The following is a 24,724-nucleotide window of genomic DNA, read 5'->3' as shown; positions in this document are numbered from 1 at the left end:
TGCTACAACTATTTGCACACACCAGTGGCTGAAAGACAGAGCGTGCATTGTGAGAGCCCATTGAACCCTCTCACGGCAGGTGTCGGCCAAATTCCAGGTGACACACATGAACATCTAACACTGCTCACATGGCACTTAGAAAATGTGTGGCCATTCGTACTGTCATCAGAAAAACAGTCAGCAGACGATCACTGTCGAGCTGGATGTGAAATTTGTCTAAGTGCCCCCACGACTGTGGAGTTGCAAAAAGCCACACACGTGTGGTGCATGTGTCTTGCACGTGTGTGCGTGTCGCACCTCATCCCCCTGCTCCCTCCAACACATCTGGCATGCCGGGTGGGGGGGGCACACTTGCATAAAATGCTTATATGTATGTACAGATATGATCACATGGGGGTCAGACAGTGAGGTCTGATCGCACACAGCATGGGGACGTCAGCTGATCACAGCACACTGGCAGCTGGATGATGGCCCAGTGCACACATTACAAATACAGAAACCACCGCCAGGACAGTTATATAAATAATTACGACAATACCTACAGATACACAATTACATAACAAATAATGAAAGCAATGACCACATAACACAGTGACACATTGGTCTGGGTGCTGAACGGATAGGGGGGCGTGTCCGCTCACAGCTGTTGTGATCTCTGCTCCTGGATGTCCCAGCTGGAGAACACATACTGTGTTTGGAAGGACCTGAACTTACGACATTCCTCTGTAAGGCATGTATCTCTGCCTGCTGCCCTCACATGGAAATATATAAAACATGTTTTGCCTTTGAGCTGACTGCAGAGGCCGCACACCACGCACCTCCTCCATGTCCTCATTGATTTCAGCCATTTTTCAAGACTGATTACAGGCCAGTGGTGGTAGCGTAGTGGTAAAGTTTCTAATGAGAGCTTACAGTTTCGAATCCCGTGGGTAGCATTTTTTTTTTTTTGCCAGGGTTATTTAACCACGGGTTCTGTATTGTGTCCCCTTTTATGTATTATTTCTATCAACCCAGTGATATTCACTAATTATACAACTGTTTTTTATTTTATTGTTCTCCACATCAGCGGTTCAGTGTGGTGCAGTTGCTTGCACTGTGTTCCCGCGTGCATGAAACCATCACAGCGGCATCATGCACGCCTGCCCATCGGCATGATGTTTTCGTGGTTTGCTCATACGAGCTGTTCTGCCGTGAGTTGCCCTGAGTTGTACTTATTCGTACTATGAGTGAAGGGGCCCTTATTGTTGTCACCAGTCTTATAGTGGGGTAAAAAAGCATTTATGTAGTCCCTAATTGTGCAAGTTCTCCTACTTAGAAAGATGAGAGAGGTCTGTAATTTTCAACATAGGTACACTTCAACTATGAGAGACAAAAGGAGAAAAGAAATTCCAGGAAATCACATTGTAGGATTTTTAAAGAATTTATTTGTAAATTATGGTGGAAAATAAGTATTTGGTCAATAACAAACAACCAAGATTTCTGGCTCACACAGACCTGTAACTTCTTTAAGAAGCTCTTCTGTCCTCCACCTGTTACTGTCAGGGATTTGGCCAGGTCAGGGCGCTGAGCCCTTGTTTACCCCCTTTTTGTTGTTTCCTGTCTGCTTCAGCTTTGATTTATTAATATTTATTTTCATCAGGATTTATTCTGTCATGTTTTTCTTGTCACTTTGTTCTTTTTGTTATGATTCGCTAGTTATTTCATTTTCATCATATGGTTATTCTCTGTTCTGTTTTGATTTGTCACTTTGTTTTCTTTGTCACTTTTTACTTTGGCCTTTCGTTCTGTTCTAGTAGTTTTCAGTCATTGTTTATTAAGTTATCACTTGTTCCTCTTGGTTATAATATTTGTTGTACTGTTATGTCAGGATTTGTTTTGGTTATTGTTTGGTCACTGCTTTTTCTTATGGTTTGTCTTACTACCTTGTTTTCTTAAGTCAGTTTGTGTTTAATGTTGTTTTAGTATTTTGCTCTATGTCTCCTGTTCAAGTCCGTGTTGCCAGTTCATGTTTAGTTTAGTTCTCATGTTCATGTTTGGTTCCTGTTCACAGTAATATTATATTCAGTTGTAGCTTTGTGCTTATTTCTGTTTCACTCCACATCCTGCACCCGCCTCGTGTCTTTGTCTCCCACACTTTGATTCTGTCTGTTTTGCATTTTCATTCACTCCTGCTCTTGCACCTGCTCATGCATCCTTGTATCTGACATCACTCCACTTTGTGCACTCCCTTCCCCATTATCTTGCCCATGCTTAATCTTTGTTCACTAGTCACGCCCCCTTCCAGAACTTTCACTGACACCTGCATCTTGTTCCTCTAATTACACCACCAGTTATTTAATATAATAATACATTTTATTTTGTATTGCACCTTACATTTCAAAGAAATCTCAAAAGTGCTACAGCAAGGATTTAAAAACAGATTTTAAAAACAGATTTTGTACAACCATTTCAAAAGATAAAATATCTAAAAGGCCTTTTGAAATAAAAATGTCTTTAGGCCTTTTTTAAAGACCTCCACACTTTGTGGGGCCCTCAGGGTCTCTGGGAGGGAGTTCCAGAGCCGAGGGGCCACTGCCTGGAAGGCCCTGTCTCCCATGGTGGAGAGTCTGGTCCTGAGTTGGTGAAGGCAGTGTGAGGAGGTGGTGGAGTGGAGAGATCTTGAGGCGGTATGTGGGGTGAGGAGTTCACTGAGGTAGGCAGGGGCGGTTCCGTGTATGCACTGATAAGTGAGGAGGCAGAGTTTGTACTCTATTCTGTATTTGATGGGCAGCCGGTGGAGGGATCTGAGGACAGGGGTGAAGTGGTCAAACTTGTGCCTCCTCGTCAGGACCCGGGCAGCACAGTTCTGGATGTGCTGCAGCTTTTGCAGGTTTTTATCAGGGGTCCCGACGAGGAGGGCATTGCAATAGTACAACCTGGAGGAGACAAAAGCATAGACCAACCTCTCATCATCCAGTTGGGAAAGGGAGGGGCGGAGTTTGGCTATGTTTTTGAGGTGATGGAAAGAGACTTTGCATAGGTGGCAGATGTGGGTGTCAAAGGTGAGATGTGGGTCAAATCTGACTCTAAGGTTGGTGACGGAGGTGGACAGGGGAATGTTGTGGCAGAGAATGGGAATACTGGTGAGGGAGGAGGACTGAGTTTGATGTGGGGTACCGATGAGCATGGCTTGAGTTTTGTCAGTGTTTAGTTTGAGAAAGTTATCAGTCATCCATGCCTCCATGTCCTCCAGGCAAGCCTGAAGGACAGATGGCAGAGCTGAAGGGAGTGTGGAGTCCATTTTGATGTATAACTGTGTGTCATCTGCTTATCAATGAAATGAAACCTTGTGTTTACAGATGATTTGGCCAAGGGGGAGCATGTAGATGGTAAAAAGGGTTGGACCAAGGACGGACCCTTGTGGCACTCCACAGCTGACAGTATGGGTTTTGGATTTGGATTGTCCGAGTGTAACACATTCTGTCCTGTTCGTGAGATATGAGCGGAACCAGTTGAGAGTTGTGCCAGTGAGTCCTATTTCAGTGTTGAGGTGGTGGAGCAGGATGGTGTGGTCAATGGTGTCAAAAGCAGCTGATAGATCCAATAGGAGGAGGAGAGATGGTGAGCCCTGGTCCGCAGTCATGAGAAGGTCGTTCATGATGCGGACCAGGGCTGTTTCTGTGCTATGTGCTGAACGGAAACCAGACTGAAATATTTCATATAGGTTATGGGTGTGGAGGTGATCATGGAGTTGAACTGATATGACCTTTTCCAGGACTTTGGAAAGGAATGGCAGGTTTGAGATAGGGCGGTAATGAGCCAGGATTTTCAGGTCGAGTGAGGGTTTTTTGAGATGAGGGCGAATGATGGCTGATTTGAGAGCTGGAGGAACCTGACCGGATTTGAGTGACTGGTTAATAATTTCTTTGATTAGAGGACTAATAGCTGTAATGTTTGATTTTAGTAGTGGTGTAGGGAGAGGATCCAATGAACAAGTCTTACAGACATAAAGACATGGATGACCTCTAATTTCCTGCTTTTAAACTCAGATAAAACTGAAGTTATTGTACTTGGCCCCACAAATCTTAGAAACATGGTGTCTAACCAGATCCTTACTCTGGATGGCATTACCCTGACCTCTAGTAATACTGTGAGAAATCTTGGAGTCATTTTTGATCAGGATATGTCATTCAATGTGCATATTAAACAAATATGTAGGACTGCTTTTTTGCATTTACGCAATATCTCTAAAATTAGAAAGGTCTTGTCTCACAGTGATGCTGAAAAACTAATTCATGCATTTATTTCCTCTAGGCTGGACTATTGTAATTCATTAATATCAGGTTGTCCTAAAAGTTCCCTGAAAAGCCTTCAGTTAATTCAAAATGCTGCAGCTAGAGTACTGACGGGGACTAGAAGGAGAGAGCATATCTCACCCATATTGGCCTCTCTTCATTGGCTTCCTGTTAATTCTAGAATAGAATTTAAAATTCTTCTTCTTACTTATAAGGTTTTGAATAATCAGGTCCCATCTTATCTTAGGGACCTCATAGTACCATATCACCCCAATAGAGCGCTTCGCTCTCAGACTGCAGGCTTACTTGTAGTTCCTAGGGTTTGTAAGAGTAGAATGGGAGGCAGAGCCTTCAGCTTTCAATCAATTCAATCAATTTTTTTATATAGCGCCAAATCACAACAAACAGTTGCCCCAAGGCGCTTTATATTGTAAGGCAAGGCCATACAATAATTATGTAAAACCCCAACGGTCAAAACGACCCCCTGTGAGCAAGCACTTGGCTACAGTGGGAAGGAAAAACTTCCTTTTAACAGGAAGAAACCTCTAGCAGAACCAGGCTCAGGGAGGGGCAGTCCTCTGCTGGGACTGGTTGGGCTGAGGGAGAGAACCAGGAAAAAGACATGCTGTGGAGGGGAGCAGAGATCGATCACTAATGATTAAATGCAGAGTGTGGCATACAGAGCAAAAAGAGAAAGAAACAGTGCATCATGGGAACCCCCCAGCAGTCTACGTCTATAGCAGCATAACTAAGGGATGGTTCAGGGTCACCTGATCCAGCCCTAACTATAAGCTTTAGCAAAAAGGAAAGTTTTAAGCCTAATCTTAAAGTAGAGAGGGTGTCTGTCTCCCTGATCTGAATTGGGAGCTGGTTCCACAGGAGAGGAGCCTGAAAGCTGAAGGCTCTGCCTCCCATTCTACTCTTACAAACCCTAGGAACTACAAGTAAGCCTGCAGTCTGAGAGCGAAGCGCTCTATTGGGGTGATATGGTACTACGAGGTCCCTAAGATAAGATGGGACCTGATTATTCAAAACCTTATAAGTAAGAAGAAGAATTTTAAATTCTATTCTAGAATTAACAGGAAGCCAATGAAGAGAGGCTAATATGGGTGAGATATGCTCTCTCCTTCTAGTCCCCGTTAGTACTCTAGCTGCAGCATTTTGAATTAACTGAAGGCTTTTCAGGGAACTTTTAGGACAACCTGATAATAATGAATTACAATAGTCCAGCCTAGAGGAAATAAATGCATGAATTAGTTTTTCAGCATCACTCTGAGACAAGACCTTTCTGATTTTAGAGATATTGCGTAAATGCAAAAAAGCAGTCCTACATATTTGTTTAATATGGGCTTTGAATTACATATCCTGATCAAAAATGACTCCAAGATTTCTCACAGTATTACTAGAGGTCAGGGTAATGCCATCCAGAGTAAGGATCTGGTTAGACACCATGTTTCTAAGATTTGTGGGGCCAAGTACAATAACTTCAGTTTTATCTGAGTTTAAAAGCAGGAAATTAGAGGTCATCCATGTCTTTATGTCTGTAAGACAATCCTGCAGTTTAGCTAACTGGTGTGTGTCCTCTGGCTTCATGGATAGATAAAGCTGGGTATCATCTGCGTAACAATGAAAATTTAAGCAATACCGTCTAATAATACTGCCTAAGGGAAGCATGTATAAAGTGAATAAAATTGGTCCTAGCACAGAACCTTGTGGAACTCCATAATTAACTTTAGTCTGTGAAGAAGATTCCCCATTTACCTGAACAAATTGTAATCTATTAGACAAATATGATTCAAACCACCGCAGCACAGTGCCTTTAATACCTATGGCATGCTCTAATCTCTGTAATAAAATTTTATGGTCAACAGTATCAAAAGCAGCACTGAGGTCTAACAGAACAAGCACAGAGATGAGTCCACTGTCCAAGGCCATAAGAAGATCATTTGTAACCTTCACTAATGCTGTTTCTGTACTATGATGAATTCTAAAACCTGACTGAAACTCTTCAGATAGACCATTCCTCTGCAGATGATCAGTTAGCTGTTTTACAACTACCCTTTCAAGAATTTTTGAGAGAAAAGGAAGGTTGGAGATTGGCCTATAATTAGCTAAGATAGCTGGGTCAAGTGATGGCTTTTTAAGTAATGGTTTAATTACTGCCACCTTAAAAGCCTGTGGTACATAGCCAACTAATAAAGATAGATTGATCATATTTAAGATCAAAGCATTAAATAATGGTAGGGCTTCCTTGAGCAGCCTGGTAGGAATGGGGTCTAATAAACATGTTGATGGTTTGGATGAAGTAACTAATGAAAATAACTCAGACAGAACAATCGGAGAGAAAGAGTCTAACCAAATACCGGCATCACTGAAAGCAGCCAAAGATAACGATATGTCTTTGGGATGGTTATGAGTATTTTTTTCTCTAATAGTTAAAATTTTGTTAGCAAAGAAAGTCATGAAGTCATTACTAGTTAAAGTTAATGGAATACTCAGCTCAATAGAGCTCTGACTCTTTGTCAGCCTGGCTACAGTGCTGAAAAGAAACCTGGGGTTGTTGTGATTTGGCGCTATATAAAAAAATTGATTTGATTTGACAAGTAGATGTTTTCATGCAGTTTATGATTCTCTCTACCTCTGTCAGATTGGTGTCCATGAAATCTGAAAAAGTGTGGAGTGGGTTGGAGATATTTTGAATTTGAAGTGAGATGGTGTTGTAGCAGGGAGATGAGACCGAATTGTGGCTACCTTTGTTGTGAAAAAGTCCAAAAACCTGTTACACTGATCTGTTCTGGTATCGGTGTCGGAGTGTATGGGAGATTTGAGGAGAGAGTTGATTGATGAAAATAACTGTTTTGTACCTGTGCAGTTTGAAATTTTATGAGAGAAGTATTGGGACCTGGCTGTGGTGAGTGCTGTAGAGTATTGTTTCTGGTGTTCACAGTAAGCCTGTTTGTGTACGTGTAAACCACTGGAGGCGTATCTGCGCTCCAGGGCGCGACCAGCAGTTTTCATTTTTCGGGGCTCTGTTGTGTACCAAGGAGCTGACCTGGAAAAAGTTACTGTTCTTGTTTTGATTGGTGCATGTAACTCGAGGATGTTGTGAAGACTAGAGTTGTAGTGCTGAACCGATTCATTAACTGATGTGAACTGTGTGACTTGTGAAATTTTCTGTATGTCCTGGTTGAAGAGAATGGTGTCAATTGCTTTTACGTTTCTCAACCAGATTTGACGTTTTGTTTGGAGGTATGTTTCTGCTAATGGCAGTTCCAGGGAGACGGCCTTATGGTCAGACACGCCCAGGTCGTACACCTTTATGTTTTTAATGGGAGCATTGTCTGTTATGACCAAATCAAGAGTGTGGCCTTTTGTGTGTGTGGGAACTGTTATATGTTGAGTGAGGTGAAGGCAGTCCAGGAGTTCTAGGAGCTCTGCAGCTGGACGGTTTGTGGGGGGTAACAAGCACTCAAATGTGATGAGCTCTGGAAGTGGGAGAGGTGTTATAATAAGGTCTTTGTGGTAAATGACAGCAAGACCCCCACCCCGGCCTGTGGACCTGGCCCTTTCCAGGTATGTGTATCCTGGGGGACATGCTTCATTTAGTGCCAGATATGAGTCTGATTTGTGCCAGGTTTCTGTGAGGCACATCATATGTATTTGTTTGTCGAGAATATGTTCAAACATTAGGCTGGTTTTATTTGTGAGTGATTGGGAATTGAAGAGTGTTATTCTTATCTTGGATTTGTTCTTGCATCTTGGCAAAGTCCGTAGCAGGCGGAAATCCACTGCGTGTTTTCCCTACTTCCCCTTATTTGTCATCTTGCTGGTCGTGTTCTGATGATGTCATTGCCAGTGACGCATTGGATGTGCACCGCAGAGATGCAGCCGTTGAAGAGGTCGTGGTGCCTGCTGGCCGGTGGAATATTCCTCATGTCTCTTGGATGTGGGCGATTTATAGCCGGATTGAGGTTGATGGTGGTGGAGCCTCCTTTCCTCAGCGTTCAGCAGAGCCGTCTGGGCGGGATGTGCAGGCCCGACGTGTGAGTGCAGCGGGGCTAGCGTACATGGTCTGCCCCAGGTAGAGGCGTCGCTCTTATACCCCAGTGGCTTCCTCTCGCCAATCGCCTCACCCATCCTGGACACCAGAGCAGCGCTCACAGGAAGGACAGAGGAATGGAGGTGAGGTTGATACAATGCTGAGTAGGATGAACAAAGTGAGAATACCTGTAGGTTATTGTTGTTGCTCCTGTTAGCGGTGGTGTTGGCATGGCTGTCCTCTGCTGGGCAGCAGAGCGGACCGGGACACTGGTGGATGTCCCCGGATAACAGGAGGCAGATGGCAATGATAAATCCAATGGTTTGCTGTGGTTTTAGAGCAGTTTTGGTCTGTGTTGAGAACCGGCCGTAGAGATTTTATCAAACAGTCAGACTCCAAACTCAACCATGGCCAAGACCAAAGAGCTGTCAAAGGACACCAGGAAGAAAATTGTAGATGTGCACCAGGCTGGGAAGAGTGAATCTAAAACAGTCAAGCAGGTTGGTGTGAATAAATCAACTGTGGGAGCAATTGTAAGAAAATGGAAGACATACAAGACCATTGATAATCTGGGGCTCCACACAAGATCTCATCCTGTGGTGTCAAAATGATAATGATAACGGTGAACAAAAGTCCCAGAACTACACGGAGGGACCTGATGAATGACCTGCAGAGAGCTGGGACCAAAGTAACAAAGGCTACACACTACGCAGAGAGGGACTCAAATCCTGCAGTGCCAGGCGTGTCCCCCTGCTTAAGACAGTACATGTCCAAAAAACAAAGATTATGTTGAGTTGAACTTTTGTTATTGACCAAATACTTATTTCCACCATAATTTACAAATAAATTCTTTAAAAATCCTACAGTGTGATTTTCTGGATTTGTTTTTCCTCATTTTGTCTCATAGTTGAAGTGTACCTATGATGAAAATTATAGACCTCTCTCATCTTTCTAAGTAGGAGAACTTGCACAATCAGGGACTGACTAAATACTTTTTGGCCCCACTGGATTGTCTTCTAGAGTCTTATTGCCATCACCAGTCTTTGGGCCCCTTCACACATGGTGTGAAGTTTGATCGAATACAGCGAAACAGCGCGAAGCAGTTCGAATTAGAACACCACGAAACATTGCGCTGACGGACAGGCATGAACAATCCCAGTGCGAGGGCTCGTGCATCCGACAGTGTTTTTCGAGCAGGAGCACTGTGCACCACATCGCGCTCCTGATGTGGAATAAAAAATAAAACAAAAAACATACCACCCACGGGATTCGTAACTGCACTGTACTGATTACCAGCCCAAAACTTTACCACTGAGCTTCCGTCACTGGCTCTTAAATGGTGTGGAGTTAATGCCTGAAATCAACAAAGAGATGGATGTATTATAAAAAAAACATACACCATAAAAAACACAACATTTTATATTGAATCCCTCTTATCAAGCGAGCAATACAAATAGGATCCTCTGTTCCTCTGTAGATGACCCATGGTCACAGACATATGAAATGACATGAATGAGAAGCAGTGCATTCTCATTATGTCGTATTATGTCCAGCCAGGTATATAAATAATTACTACAATCACCGGACGCTGATAGATTAGATATTGGTGTATAATTAGTGAAAATTACTGGGCTAATGTAAATAATGAATAAAAGGGGACCCAATAAAAAACCCTGCAGTTAAATAACCCTGGTTAAATAAAAAATACATGCCACTCATGGGATACGAACCTGCAAATTACAAAAGCTTAGATTAACAGATGGAAACTTTACCACTGTGCTACAATTGCTATCTTACAACAGGAGAGTAAAAAGCTTAAAAGATGATGTATAGAAGAGAAGGTTTTCATCATCTTTACGGCAAAAAATGTGCCATAATAACTGACAAAACGGCATTTGTTATGACGTATTTTTGGTGATACGTGACTGAAAGTGGCATATTTGTCGCAGTGTTGGCTTGTCATAGTCTGCTCACAGGACACGCATGTCAGGCCGGGCCCACTCACGTGTTCTATCAGAGAGACGTGACATTCAGACTACCTGCTGCATGTCCACATAATCTGACAGTCCGTTTCAGCTGGGACAGCCTGTCAAAAGCAGTATGCCCCCTGTCCGTGCAGCGCACAGACAAAGGTATCACTCTGATCAGATGAGAGGTGCCTCACTGTGCTGTGTGCACTCTGGCTGGCCGGTCCTCATCTGTACATACATATCAGCATATCATGCAAGTGTGCTCCCCTGCAACACATGTTCATGCCCCCCCAAGGGGTGCGGGGGGGCATGAACCACACGCACAAACCACATGTGTACTTGGCAACACCACAGTCGTGGGTGCACTTAGACAAATTTCACAGCCAGCTCAAAGTGGCCGTCTGCTTACTGTTTTCGTGCTGACCCTGATCCATCCCTTAGTTATGCTGCTATAGACTTAGACTGCTGGGGGGTTCCCATAATGCATTGAGTGTTTCTTTCTCTTTTTGCTCTGTATGCACCACTCTGCATTTAATCATTAGTGATTGATCTCTGCTCCCCCCAACAGCATGTCTTTTTCCCGGTTCTCTCCCTCAGCCCCAACCAGTCCCAGCAGAAGACTGCCCCTCCCTGAGCCTGGTTCTGCTGGAGGTTTCTTCCTGTTAAAAGGGAGTTTTTCCTTCCCACTGTTGTCAAGTGCTTGCTCACAGGGGGTCGTTTTGACCGTTGGGGTTTTTCCATAATTATTGTATGGCTTTGCCTTACAATATAAAGCGCCTTGGGGCAACTGTTTGTTGTGATTTGGCGCTATATAAATAAAAATGATTTGATTTTGATTTGACAGCGCGAAGGGCCACACATTTCTGAAGTGCTCCACGAGTGGTATTGAATATTCGTGTGTGACACCTAGAATTTGGCCGACACCTGCCAAGAGAGGGATCAAACGGGCACTCACAGGGCACTATCTGTCTTTTGGCCACTTGTGTGCGCTAATGGATGTGGTGACGTGTATGAGGCATTAGAGGTGGCTCTGATTTTTCACGGCTGGCATGCAATTACTCCTTCTTGGGCTAGTCAGCTTCAATTGTGCTATGTGTGAAGGGGCCCTTATTGTTGTCACCAGTTTTATTGTCTTCTTCAGTCTTATTGTGGTCTTCTGTTTTATTGTCTTCTTCAGTCTTATTGTCGTCTACAGTCTTATTGTCGTCTACAGTCTTATTGTCGTCTACAGTCTTATTGTCATCTACAGTCTTATTGTGATCTTCAGTCTTATTGTTGTCTTCAGGTTTAGGGCCCCTTCACACAGAGTGCGAGGTTTGGCCCACGTCTGGTCGATTACGGCAAAACAGCGCGAAACAGTTCGAAATTAGCGCACCACGAAACATCACGCCGACGGGCAGGCATGCATGAACCCAGTGCGAGAGTTTATGCACGTGCCATGTCCGTCGAGCAGGAACACTACCAGGTGCAGCACATGGCACCGCTTATGTGGAATAATTAAAAGACAAAAATAAACACACCACCTCACGCAAACTCGCGCCTTTCTAAAGCTCTGATTTCCAGTCAGCGACTTCACCACTGAGCTACGGAGCTGTTCTTTGAAAGTTGGGGAAATCTGCCTCATATCAGCAAGGTCAAAGAAGTATTACAAAAAAAAATTTAATCACACACCGTATAAAAACACCGCATTTATCAAGCGAGCAATACAAATATGATCTGTCTGTTCCTCTGGTGAAGACCCATGGTCACAGACATAGTCATGAAATGACATGAATGAGAAGCAGTTCACTTGTCTCATTCATGTCCACATCTGCTGGCGCGTCTCCAGCCGGCCGCGCGCGCGTCTTATGGACGATGTGCTGCAGGACACCGCATCATCTGGAACAGAGCTCTCGTGGGTGACGTGACAGTCAGATCGCCTGCTGCGTGTTCTGATCTGATTGTTGTGAAAGTGTAGTGACACGGACCCACAACAGGGGGCGCAAAAGGACGGTCAATAGATGAGCCAAAAAAGTAACAATTTAATGTTGTGAAGGTGCACAACGAATATACAAACAATCTCAGAATCTGATAACAGTCAATCCACAAAGGTGACGTGTGGGCAGGCTCGAGGATAGAAGACGTCTGTCCTGAGAAGAGCCGGAACCACACGATTTCCGCCGCCACCGAACCTGGTGAATACTGGAGCCGCCAAGTCCCGAATTCCCAGGTGATCACCGTCCCCGACTGTCGGATCTGGTACTGCTGGCGAAGAGCAAAGACAGTCAAGTGTGGGTGTGTGTACACCCCGTAACAACAACGGTGGGAATGCCACCTCCACCTCTAATACACACTCGTGCAGCGTCTGTGTAACCACTTATCTGACGGGAAGTAGGACGAAACAGTTGCGACCCACGCCGGTCCTCTGGTTAGACAGCTGCAACACAATAGCTCTTGGAATCAATCAATACAGGCAGAGAAAGTTACCTCCATAGAAGTACGATATCTCGGCGATGAGGTGGAGATGACGTCTGGGTTTTATGGAGTGAGATGATGAAGAATGAGTGACAGCTGTCAGGAAATAATGAGTGACAGCTGTCACTTCCGGCTGTGTCCGTGGCGGCAGCGCCCTCTCGTGCCTGAAGCCCGCACTTCAGGCAGGGCGCCCTCTGGTGGTGGGCCAGCAGTACCTCCTCTTCTGGCGGCCCACACAACAGGACCCCCCCCTCAACGGGCGCCTCCTGGCGCCCGACCAGGCTTATCGGGGTGTCGACGGTAAAAATCGGCCAGGAGGGCCGGATCCAGGATGAAGCTCCTCTTCACCCAGGAGCGTTCTTCGGGTCCATACCCCTCCCAGTCCACCAGATATTGGAACCCCCGGCCCATTCGACGGACGTCCAGGAGCCGGCGCACTGTCCAAGCCGGCTCCCCGTCAATGATCCGGGCAGGAGGCGGCGCCGGACCGAGAGCACAGAGGGGTGAGGTGTGGTACGGTTTGATTTTGGAGATGTGGAACACCGGGTGGATCCGCAGTGAAGCTGGGAGCTGGAGCTTCACTGCGGCAGGGCTAAGGACCTTGAGGATGCGACATGGTTCGATGAACCTGTCCATCAGTTTCGGTGACTGTACCTTAAGTGGGATGTCCTTCGTTGACAACCACACCTCCTGCCCGGGCTGGTATGCAGGGGCCGGGGACCGCCGGCGGTCTGCATGGGTCTTGGCCCTTGTCCGGGCCTTCAACAAGGCAGAACGGGCGGTGCGCCACACCCGACGGCACCTCTGAAGGTGGGCCCGGACCGAGGGCACACCGACCTCTCCCTCCACCATGGGAAATAGTGGGGGCTGGTACCCCAAACACACCTCAAATGGGGAGAGGCCAGTAGCAGAAGACACCTGGCTGTTATGCGCATACTCGATCCAGGCCAGGTGGTTGCTCCAGGCCGTCGGGTGCGCGGATGTCACACAGCGGAGGGTCTGTTCCAGCTCCTGGTTGGCCCGCTCTGCCTGTCCGTTCGTCTGTGGATGGTACCCGGACAAGAGGCTCACGGTGGCCCCCAGTTCCCTACAGAAACTCCTCCAGACGTGAGAGGAAAACTGGGGACCACGATCCGAGACTACGTCAGTGGGGATCCCATGCAGACGGACGACGTGGTGGACTAGGAGGTCCGCTGTCTCCTGGGCCGTAGGGAGCTTCGGGAGGGCCGCCTTGGAGAATCGGTCCACTATCGTGAGGATGGTGGTGTTGCCCTGGGACGGTGGGAGACCCGTGACAAAATCCAGGCCGATGTGGGACCAGGGGCGATGAGGCACAGGAAGCGGTTGGAGCAGACCTTGGGACTTCCTGTGGTCAGCCTTGCCCCTGGCACAGGTGGTGCAGGCCTGGATGTACTCCCGGACGTCGGCCTCCATCGACGCCCACCAGAAGCGCTGCCGGACAACTGCCACGGTCCTTCGCACCCCCGGATGACAGGCGAGCTTGGAACCGTGACAGAAGTCAAGGACCGCAGCCCTGGCCTCTGGTGGGATGTATAGTTTGTTTCTTGGTCCAGTTCCCGGGTCCGGGCTTCGTGCCAGGGCCTCCCGGACGATCTTCTCCACGTCCCAGGTGAGGGTGGCCACGATAGTGGACTCAGGCAGGATGGGCTCCGGTGGATCCGACAGTGCAGTTTTGACCTCCTCTTCGTGTACCCGGGACAAGGCATCCGACCTCTGGTTCTTGGTCCCGGGGCGATAGGTGATCCGGAAGTCAAAACGCCCGAAGAACAGTGACCAGCGGGCTTGCCTGGGGTTCAGCTGCTTAGCGGTCCTGATATACTCCAGGTTCCGATGGTCAGTGAAAACCGTGAACGGCACAGACGCTCCCTCCAACAGGTGTCTCCACTCCTCAAGAGCCTCTTTCACCGCAAGGAGTTCTCGATTGCCGACGTCATAGTTCCGTTCAGCCGGGGTCAACCTGCGAGAAAAGTAGGCACACGGGTGAAGAACCTTATCGGTCTCTCCGCTGTGGGATAGCACGGCTCCTATCCCTGAGTCAGAGGCGTCCACTTCAACCACGAACTGGCGGCTAGGGTCGGGCTGCACCAAAACTGGCGCAGTAGAGAACCGTCGTTTCAACTCCTTGAACGCGGCTTCACACCGATCCGACCAGGTGAAGGGGACTTTTGGAGAGGTCAGGGCTGTCAGGGGGCTAACTACCTGACTGTAGCCCTTAATGAACCTCCTATAGAAATTAGCGAAGCCGAGGAACTGTTGCAGCTTCCTACGGCTTGTTGGTTGGGGCCAATCTCTCACCGCCGCAACCTTGGCCGGATCAGGGGCGACGGAGTTAGAGGAGATGATAAACCCCAGGAAGGACAAAGACGTGAGGTGAAACTCGCACTTCTCGCCCTTCACAAACAGTCGGTTCTCTAACAACCGCTGCAGGACCTGACGTACATGCTGGACATGGGTCTCAGGATCCGGAGAAAAGATGAGAATATCGTCCAGATATAGGAAGACGAATCGGTGCAGGACGTCCCGCAAGACGTCATTAACCAAGGCTTGGAACATCGCGGGGGCGTTGGTGAGGCCGAACGGCATGACCAGGTACTCAAAGTGACCTAACGGGGTGTTAAATGCCGTCTTCCATTCGTCTCCCTTCCGGATCCGAACCAGGTGATACGCATTTCTAAGATCCAGCTTAGTAAAGATTTTGCTCCATGCAGGGGGGTGAACACAGATCCTAAACACACCCGATGGCAGGTTTCGCTCCACTGAACCACTACCCCAGACAGCCAATCAATCCGGGGATTGTGTTTCAACATCCATGGGAAGCCCAAAATCACGCGGGAGGTAGAAGGAGTTACAAAAAAACTCAATCTCCTCCCGATGGTTTCCAGACACCACCAGAGTTACTGGTTGTGTCTTGTGTGTGATTAAAGGGAGGAGGGTGCCATCTAGTGCCCACACCTGCAATGGCGAAGGAAGCGCCACCAGAGGGAGCCCTACCTCCCTTGCCCATCTGCTGTCTAGCAAATTCCCTTCTGACCCCGTGTCCACCAGTGCTGGGGCTTGAAGGGTTAAATCCCCGCTCAGGATTGTAACTGGGAGTCGTGTGGCAGTCTGTGTGTGTCCCACGTGAAGGTTATGACCCCCCCTTAGCCCAGTCTCTAAGGGCAGTTGTTGTTGTTGTGGCCGTTTGGGGCAGTTTTTCTGTATATGCTCCTTTGAGCTGCAGAGAAAACACTCCCCGCGGACCAGCCTCCTCATTCTGTCATCTGTTCTCGGTTTGGCCCTGTGCGTTTCCCTAGCAACGTCAGCAGGGGGAGCTGTTGCCCCACGGAGCGCTGCGGCTGTGGAGCGTGGGGAGGGCAGCCCCTTTTCGAACCCGGAAGGGAGAGGGACGGCGCGTACCCAACCACGTCCTTCGCCTCGCTCCCGACGGCGTTCTTCCAACCGATTGTCTAACCGTACAACGAGATCGATAAGCCCATCTAAATCCTGCGGTTCTTCCTTAGCTACCAGATGCTCCTTCAGGACCGATGACAGTCCGTTTATGAAGGTGGCGCGGAGCGCAACGTTATTCCAGCCGGACCTCGCAGCCGCGATGCGGAAGTCGACTGCATATTCGGCTGCGCACCGGCGCCCCTGTCGCATTGACAGCAGCATTGTTGAAGCGGTCTCTCCTCTGTTAGGGTGATCAAACACTGTTCTGAACTCCTCCACAAACCCAGTGTATGCTGATAACAACCGTGAGTTCTGTTCCCAGAGCGCCGTAGCCCAGGCGCATGCCTTACCCCGAAGCAACTTAATAACATAAGCCACCTTGCTGGCATCAGACGCGTACATCACGGGTCGTTGTGCAAAGACGAGCGAACACTGCATCAGAAAGTCCGCTCACGTCTCCACACAACCCCCGTACGGCTCTGGGGGACTTATGTATGCTTCAGGGGATGGTGGGGGGGTTCGTTGAACGACCAGTGGAATGTTAATAGCCAGCACCGGGTCGGCAGGAGGAGGAGCCGCAGCAGCGCTCTGATCGCGCTCTTCCACCTGTGTGGTGAGAGCCTCCATCCTGCGATTAAGGATGACGTTTTGCTCCGACATCAAATCCAGCTGAGCGGTAAAGGCGGTGAGGATTTGCTGCAACTCACCGAGCACGCCTCCTGCAGACGCCTGTGCACCCTGCTCTTCCATTGGCTGTCCAACAGATGGGTGACGCCCCTCGGGTTCCATGACGGTGGCCGAGATATCCTGTTGTGAAAGTGTAGTGACACGGACCCACAACAGGGGGCGCAAATGAACGGTCAATAGATGAGCCAAAAAAGTAACAATTTAATGTTGTGAAGGTACACAACGAATATACAAACAATCTCAGAATCTGATAACAGTCAATCCACAAAGGTGACGTGTGGGCAGGCTTGAGGATAGAAGACGTCTGTCCTGAGAAGAGCCGGAACCACACGATTTCCGCCGCCACCGAACCTGGTGAATACTGGAGCCGCCAAGTCCCGAATTCCCAGGTGATCACCGTCCCCGACGGTCGGATCTGGTACTGCTGGCGAAGAGCAAAGACAGTCAAGTGTGGGTGTGTGTACACCCCGTAACAACAACGGTGGGAATGCCACCTCCACCTCTAATACACACTCGTGCAGCATCTGTGTAACCACTTATCTGACGGGAAGTAGGACAAAACAGTCGCGACCCACGCCGGTCCTCTGGTTAGACAGCTGCAACACAATAGCTCTTGGAATCAATCAATACAGGCAGAGAAAGTTACCTCCATAGAAGTACGATATCTCGGCGATGAGGTGGAGATGACGTCTGGGTTTTATGGAGTGAGATGATGAAGAATGAGTGACAGCTGTCACTCCCGGCTGTGTCCGTGGCGGCAGCGCCCTCTCGTGCCTGAAGCCCGCACTTCAGGCAGGGCGCCCTCTGGTGGTGGGCCAGCAGTACCTCCTCTTCTGGCGGCCCACACAACACTGATGGTCCATTTCAACCTGGGAGCAGCCTGGCCATGTGTGCACACTCGCTTGCTGCAGCACGTCGCCACAGTGATATATGTTTTATTTATGTCCACTTGGTAACACCAAACAGACACTCTTGCGTCACAGTGGGCAGTTGTTTGTCCATGTCCGTCCAAACACAGTACCTGGTGTCCAGCTGGGATGTCCAGATCCACAGATTTCCACAGCTGCTTCATTGGGAGGACACACCTCCTGTCATCTCAGCAGACACACCAAAGCCACACTTGTGTGGGACTTAAATTTCTCTGCGAGTACAAAGGTGATTGCCTGCAGTCTGTTATCATGCCACGAATGCGACTGGCCATACATTTTCTAAGTGCCATGCAAGCGGTGTTAGATGTTCGTGCGTGTCACCTGGAATTTGGCCGGCACCTGCCGCGAGAGGCTGCGATGGGTTCGCACAGTGCACACTTTGTCTTTCAGGCACTTGTGTGTGCAGATAGTTGTAGCAACAGGTGTATGAGGCGTTGGAGGCAGGGACAACATTACTTGGTTTGCACACGATTCCTGCATCATGCGTGCACTTTAGCCAAACCTCACACTATGTGTGAAAGGGCCCTTATTGTTATCTTCAGTCTTATTGTCATCTTCAGTCTTGTTGTCTTCTTCAGTCTTGTTGTTTTCAGTCTTATTATCTTCAGTCTTATTGTCATCTTCAGTCTTATTGTCTTCTTCAGTCTTGTTGTTTTCAGTCTTATCTTCAGTCTTATTGTCTTCTTCAGTATTGTTGTTTTCAGTCTTATTATCTTCAGTCTTATTGTCATCTTCAGTCTTATTGTCTTCTTCAGTCTTGTTGTTTTCAGTCTTATCTTCAGTCTTAATTTTGTCTTTGGTCTTACTGTCATCTTCAGTCTTGTTGTCTTCAATCTTCTTCAGTCTTGTTGTCGTCTTCAGTCTTATTTCCATCTTCTGTCTTATTGTCTTCAATCTTATTGTCGTCTTCAGTCTTATTTCCATCTTCTGTCTTATTGTCTTCAATCTTATTGTCATCTTCAGTCTTATTTTCTTCAGTCTCATTTTCATCTTCGGTCTTATTGTCGTCTTCAGTCTTATTATCTTCAGTGTGATTGTGATCTTCAGTCTTATTGTGATCTTCAGTCCTATTGTCTTCAGTCTTATTATCTTCTTCTGTCTTATTGTGATCTTCAGTGTTTTTGTCTTCTGTCTTATTTTCATCTTTGGTTGTATTGTCGTCTTCAGTCTTACTGTCATCTTCAGTCTTACTGTCCTCTTCAGTCTTACCGTCCTCTTCAGTCTGATTGTTGTCTTCAGTCTTATTGATGTCTTCAGCCTTATTGTTGTATACAGTCTTATTGTCTTCGTCAGTCTTATTGTCATCTTGAGTCTTATTGTCTTCTTCAGTCTTATTGACGTCTCCAGTCTTATTGTCATCTTCGGTCTTATTGTCGTCTTCAGTCTTATTATCTTCAGTGTGATTGTGATCTTCAGTCTTATTGTGATCTTCAGTCCTATTGTCTTCAGTCTTATTATTGTCTTCTGATTGTCGTTTTCAGGCTTATTGTCTTCTTCTGTCTTATTTTCGTCTTCAATCTTATTTTCATCTTCGGTCTTATTGTCGTCTGTCTTATTTTTGTCTTTGGTCTTATTGTCATCTTGAGTCTTATTGTCTTCAATCTTATTGTCTTCTTCAGTCTTGTTGTTGTCTTCAGTCTTATTTCCATCTTCTGTCTTATTGTCTTCAATCTTATTGTCATCTTCAGTCTTATTTCCATCTTCTGTCTTATTGTCTTCAATGTTATTTTCGTCTTCAGTCTTATTTTCGTCTTCAGTCTTATTTTCTTCTTCGGTCTTATTGCCTTCTTCTGTCTTATTTTCATCTTCTGTTTTATTTTCATCTTTGGTTGTATTGTCGTCTTCAGTCTTATTGTCATCTTCGGTGTTTTTGTCGTCTTCAGTCGGATTGTCGTCTTCAGTCTTATTGTCATCTTCAGTCGGATTGTCGTCTTCAATTGGATTGTCGTCTTCAGTCTTACTGTCATCTTCAGTCTTATTGTTGTCTTCATTCGGATTGTCCTCTTCAGTCTGATTGTCATCTTCAGTCTTATTGTGATCTTCAGTATTTTTGTCATCTTCAGTCTTATTGTGATCTTCAGTCTGATTGTCGTTTTCAGGCTTATTGTCTTCTTCAGTCTTATTTTCGTCTTTGGTCTTATTGTCATCTTCAGTCTTATTGTCTTCTTCTGTCTTATTGTCATCTTCAGTCTTATTGTCTTCTGTCTTATTGTCATCTTCAGTCTTATTGTCTTCAATCTTATTTTCTTCAGTCTTATTTTCATCTTCAGTCTTATTTTCATCTTTGGTTGTATTGTCATCTTCAGTCTTATTGTCCTCTTCAGTCTGATTGTCATCTTCAGTCTTATTGTGATCTTCAGTATTTTTGTCATCTTCAGTCTTATTGTGATCTTCAGTCTGATTGTCGTTTTCAGGCTTATTGTCTTCTTCAGTCTTATTTTCGTCTTTGGTCTTATTGTCATCTTCAGTCTTATTGTCTTCTTCTGTCTTATTGTCATCTTCAGTCTTATTGTCTTCTGTCTTATTGTCATCTTCAGTCTTATTGTCTTCTGTCTTATTGTCATCTTCAGTCTTATTGTCTTCAATCTTATTTTCTTCAGTCTTATTTTCATCTTCAGTCTTATTTTCATCTTTGGTTGTATTGTCATCTTCAGTCTTATTGTCGTCTTCAGTCTTATTGTCGTTTTCAGTCTTATTGTCGTTTTCAGTCTTATTGTCCTCTTCAGTCTTATTGTCCTCTTCAGTCTTATTTCCGTCTTCAAATTCAAATTTATTAATTTATATAGCGCCAATTCACGACAAAATCGTCTCAAGGCGCTTCACAACATAAAAAACAATTAAAAATTTAAAACACAATAAAAACAACCATAAAAGAAAGACAGCAGTAATAGAATAGAAGATTAAAAACACATCATAACACTAATGATAAAACAGGGAAAATAAATGAGTCTTTAAACGTGATTTAAAGGTCTCCACAGTGTCCGACTGCCGAATGTGTGCCGGCAGATCGTTCCACAGAGCTGGGGCACGATAGGAAAAAGCTCTGTGTCCGGCAGACTTTTTATTCACCCTGGGAACACACAGAAGTCCTGCACCCTGAGAACGCAGGGCCCGAGCTGGTACATAGGGGCTTATCAAGTCAGCCAGATAGGGAGGTGCAAGTCCATGAACAATTTTATAAACTAAAATCAGTACTTTAAAATCTGATCTTGCAGAAACAGGAAGCCAGTGCAGGGACGCCAAGATTGGCGTAATGTGGTCAAACTTTCTGCTCCGTGTCAAAAGTCTGGCAGCAGCATTCTGAACCAATTGAAGACCCCTGATCCTGGACTGCGGTAAGCCAGAGAATAGAGCATTACAATAGTCCAATCTAGAAGAGACAAACGCATGAATCAAAGTCTCAGCATCAGCCATAGACAGAATAGGACGAATCCTCGCTATATTTCGCAAATGAAAAAAGGCAGTCCTTGTAATGTCTCTAATGTGGAGATCAAAGGACAACGCAGGATCAAAAATTACTCCAAGGTTCCTCACTTTATCCGTATGATGTATAACACACGGACCTAAGCTAAATGCTAGCTGATCAAATTGATGCCGATATCTCGCTGGACCAAAAACCATAACTTCAGTCTTATCAGAATTTAAAAGTAGGAAGTTACTAGACATCCAACTTCTTATTGATGCAAGACAATCTTCCAAGGATTTTATGTGAGTAAGATTACCAGCAGTTATTGGCATATACAATTGAGTGTCATCAGCATAGCAATGAAAGGGAATCCCAAAACGCCGCAATATATTCCCGAGGGGTGCTACATAAAGAGAAAAAAGCAAGGGGCCCAAAACGGATCCCTGAGGAACCCCAAACTTCATGTCTTCTGTCTTATTGTCTTCAATCTAATTGTCGTCTTCAGTCTTATTTTCTTCAGTCTTATTTTCGTCTTCAGTCTTATTGTCCTCTTCAGTCTTATTTCCATCTTTGGTTGTATTGTCATCTTCAGTCTTATTGTCATCTTCAGTCTTATTGTCCTCTTCAGTCTTATTTTCGTCTTCTGTCTTATTTTCATCTTTGGTTGTATTGTCATCTTCAGTCGGATTGTTGTCTTCAGTCTTATTGTCATCTACAGTGTTATTGTCGTCTTCAGTCTTACTGTCATCTTCAGTCTTATTGTCGTCTTCAGTCGGATTGTCGTCTTCAGTCTTACTGTCATCTTCAGTCTTATTGTCATCTTCATTCGGATTGTCCTCTTCAGTCTGATTGTCGTCTTCAGTCTTACTGTCGTCTTCAGTCTTATTTCCGTCTTCAGTCTTATTGTGATCTTCAGTATTTTTGTCATCTTCAGTCTTATTGTCGTCTTCAGTCTTATTTTCATCTTCTGTCTTATTGTCTTCAATCTTATTGTCGTCTTCAGTCTTATTTTCTTCAGTCTTATTTTCATCTTCAGTCTTATTTTCTTCAGTCTTATTTTCGTCTTCAGTCTTATTGACGTCTTCAGCCTTATTGTTGTCTACAGTCTTATTGTCTTCGTCAGTCTTATTGTCATCTTCAGTCTTATTGTCGTCTTCAGTCTTATTATCTTCAGTCTGATTGACGTCTTCTGTCTTATTGACGTCTTCAGCCTTATTGTTGTCTACAGTCTTATTGTCTTCGTCAGTCTTATTGTCATCTTCAGTCTTATTGACGTCTTCAGCCTTATTGTTGTCTACAGTCTTATTGTCTTCGTCAGTCTTATTGTCATCTTCAGTCTTATTGTCGTCTTCAGTCTTATTATCTTCAGTCTGATTGTGATCTTCAGTCTTATTGTCTTCTGATTGTCGTCTTCAGACTTATTATTGTCTTCTGATTGTCGTCTTTGGTCTTATTGTCATCTTCAGTCTTATTGTCTTCAATCTTATTGTCTTCTTCAGTCTTATTGTTGTCTTCAGTCTTATGTCCATCTTCGGTCTTATTATCTTCAATCTTATTGTCGTCTTCAGTCTTATTTTCTTCAGTCTTATTTTTGTCTTCAGTCTTATTTTCTTCTTTGGTTGTATTGTCATCTTCAGTGTTTGTGTCGTCTTCAGTCTTATTGTCATCTTCAGTTTTATTGTCATCTTCTGTCTTTTTGTTGTCTTCACTCGGATTGTCCTCTTCAGTCTGATTGTCGTCTTCAGTCTGATTGTCGTCTTCAGTCTTATTGTCTTCTTCTGTGTTATTGTCGTCTTCAGTCTTATTGTCTTCAATCTTATTGTCTTCTTCAGTGTTATTATCGTCTTCAGTCTTATTTCCGTCTTCTGTCTTATTGTCTTCAGTCTTGTTGGCGTCTTCAGTCTTATTTTCATCTTCAGTCTTATTGTCTTCTTCTGTCTTATTTTCATCTTTGGCTGTATTGACGTCTTCAGTCTTATTGTCGTCTTCAGTCTTATTGTGATCTTCAGTCTGATTGTCGTCTCCAGTCTGATTGTCGTCTCCAGTCTGATTGTCGTCTTCAGTCTTATTGTCGTCTTCAGTCTTATTGTCGTCTTCTGTCTTGTTGTCCTCTTCAGTCTGATTGTCCTCTTCAGTCTGATTGTAGTCTTCAGTGTTATTGTGATCTTCAGTCTGATTGTCATCTTCAGTCTGATTGTCGTCTTCTGTCTTATTGTCGTCTTCAGTCTGATTGTCATCTCCAGTCTGATTGTCGTCTTCAGTCTGATTGTCATCTTCTGTCTTGTTGTCGTCTTCTGTCTTGTTGTCGTCTTCATTCTGATCGTCGTCTTCATTCTGATCGTCGTCTTCATTCTGATCGTCGTCTTCATTCTGATCGTCGTCTTCATTCTGATCGTCCTCTTCAGTCTGATTGTCCTCTTCAGTCTGATTGTCGTCTCCAGTCTGATTGTCCTCTTCAGTGTTTTTGTCGTCTCCAGTCTGATTGTCGTCTCCAGTCTGATTGTCGTCTCCAGTCTGATTGTCGTCTTCAGTGTTATTGACGTCTTCAGTCTTATTGTGATCTTCATTGTTTTTGTCGTCTTCATTTGTATTGTCATCTTCAGTCTGATTGTCCTCTTCAGTGTTATTGTGAATCTTCAGTCTTATTGTCGTCTTCAGTCTTACTGTCGTCTTCATTTTTATTGTCATCTTCTGTCTTATTGTCGTCATCCGGGTTATCCGAGTGTGAGCAGTGTGAGAAGAGGCAAAAGAAACTTTGAAAACTTATTTATATATTTTTTCTTCGGAATCGGACCAAACGGACAATGGCTATGGATTAAAATACAACGTAAAAAAAGGTTATCGGACCTTGGATTTATGTAAAACAATAACTTTCAGCGCAGTTTGGGTCCAGGGCTAGCGGTTAGCCACGCTGCTTCCAGGTGAGGTACCGAGCAGGGTAAACAACCGGAGTCGAAACACCGCAAATGGCACCAAAGAAAAGCTCAGTGGTTGAGGAGTCGGAGGAGGTTAAAAAGGCGCTTGAGACAGTGTCACTGGACATAGCTGACATAAAGGATAAGCAGGACAAGATACTCAAGCTAGTGGAGGAAGTCGCGCCACTACGAGCCTTATTAGAGGATAAGGACAAGAAGATCGAGGCTCTTGAGAAGAGAGTTGAGGACTTGGAGCAGTATTCAAGGATTAACAATGTGGTTGTGACTGGTTTAAAGATTAAACCCCGCTCATATGACCACGCAGTGACCGCGGGCAGTGATCTCGAACCTGGCGAGATGGAGGAGAGCTCTGCGGAACAACAGGTCGCCGCGTTCCTGGCGTCCAGGGACATTGATTTGGACATAAACTGTCTTGAAGCTTGTCACCCTCTCCCTACGAAGAAAGGCGCTCCTCCTGTGCTTATCATGAAGTTTTTCAACAGAAAAGATAAGGTCACATTGTTGAGGGAAGAAAACTGAAAGGTACAAATGTTTACTTGAATGATCACTTAACAAAAACAAATGCAGACGTTGCTAAAA

At 45.4% G+C, this 24,724-nt stretch overlaps 1 protein-coding gene across 2 annotated transcripts in view; it reads left to right on the top strand.

The window, feature by feature from the left end:
• Positions 1-24,724, top strand: part of LOC117521670 (A disintegrin and metalloproteinase with thrombospondin motifs 7) — a 220,760-nt gene that overhangs the window by 158,584 nt on the left and 37,452 nt on the right. The window lies entirely within an intron of this gene.

The sequence above is a fragment of the Thalassophryne amazonica genome, chromosome 2 (genome assembly GCF_902500255.1).
Source record: "Thalassophryne amazonica chromosome 2, fThaAma1.1, whole genome shotgun sequence".
NCBI classification, from domain to species: domain Eukaryota; kingdom Metazoa; phylum Chordata; class Actinopteri; order Batrachoidiformes; family Batrachoididae; genus Thalassophryne; species Thalassophryne amazonica.
This window is presented reverse-complemented; position numbering and strand designations above follow the sequence as displayed.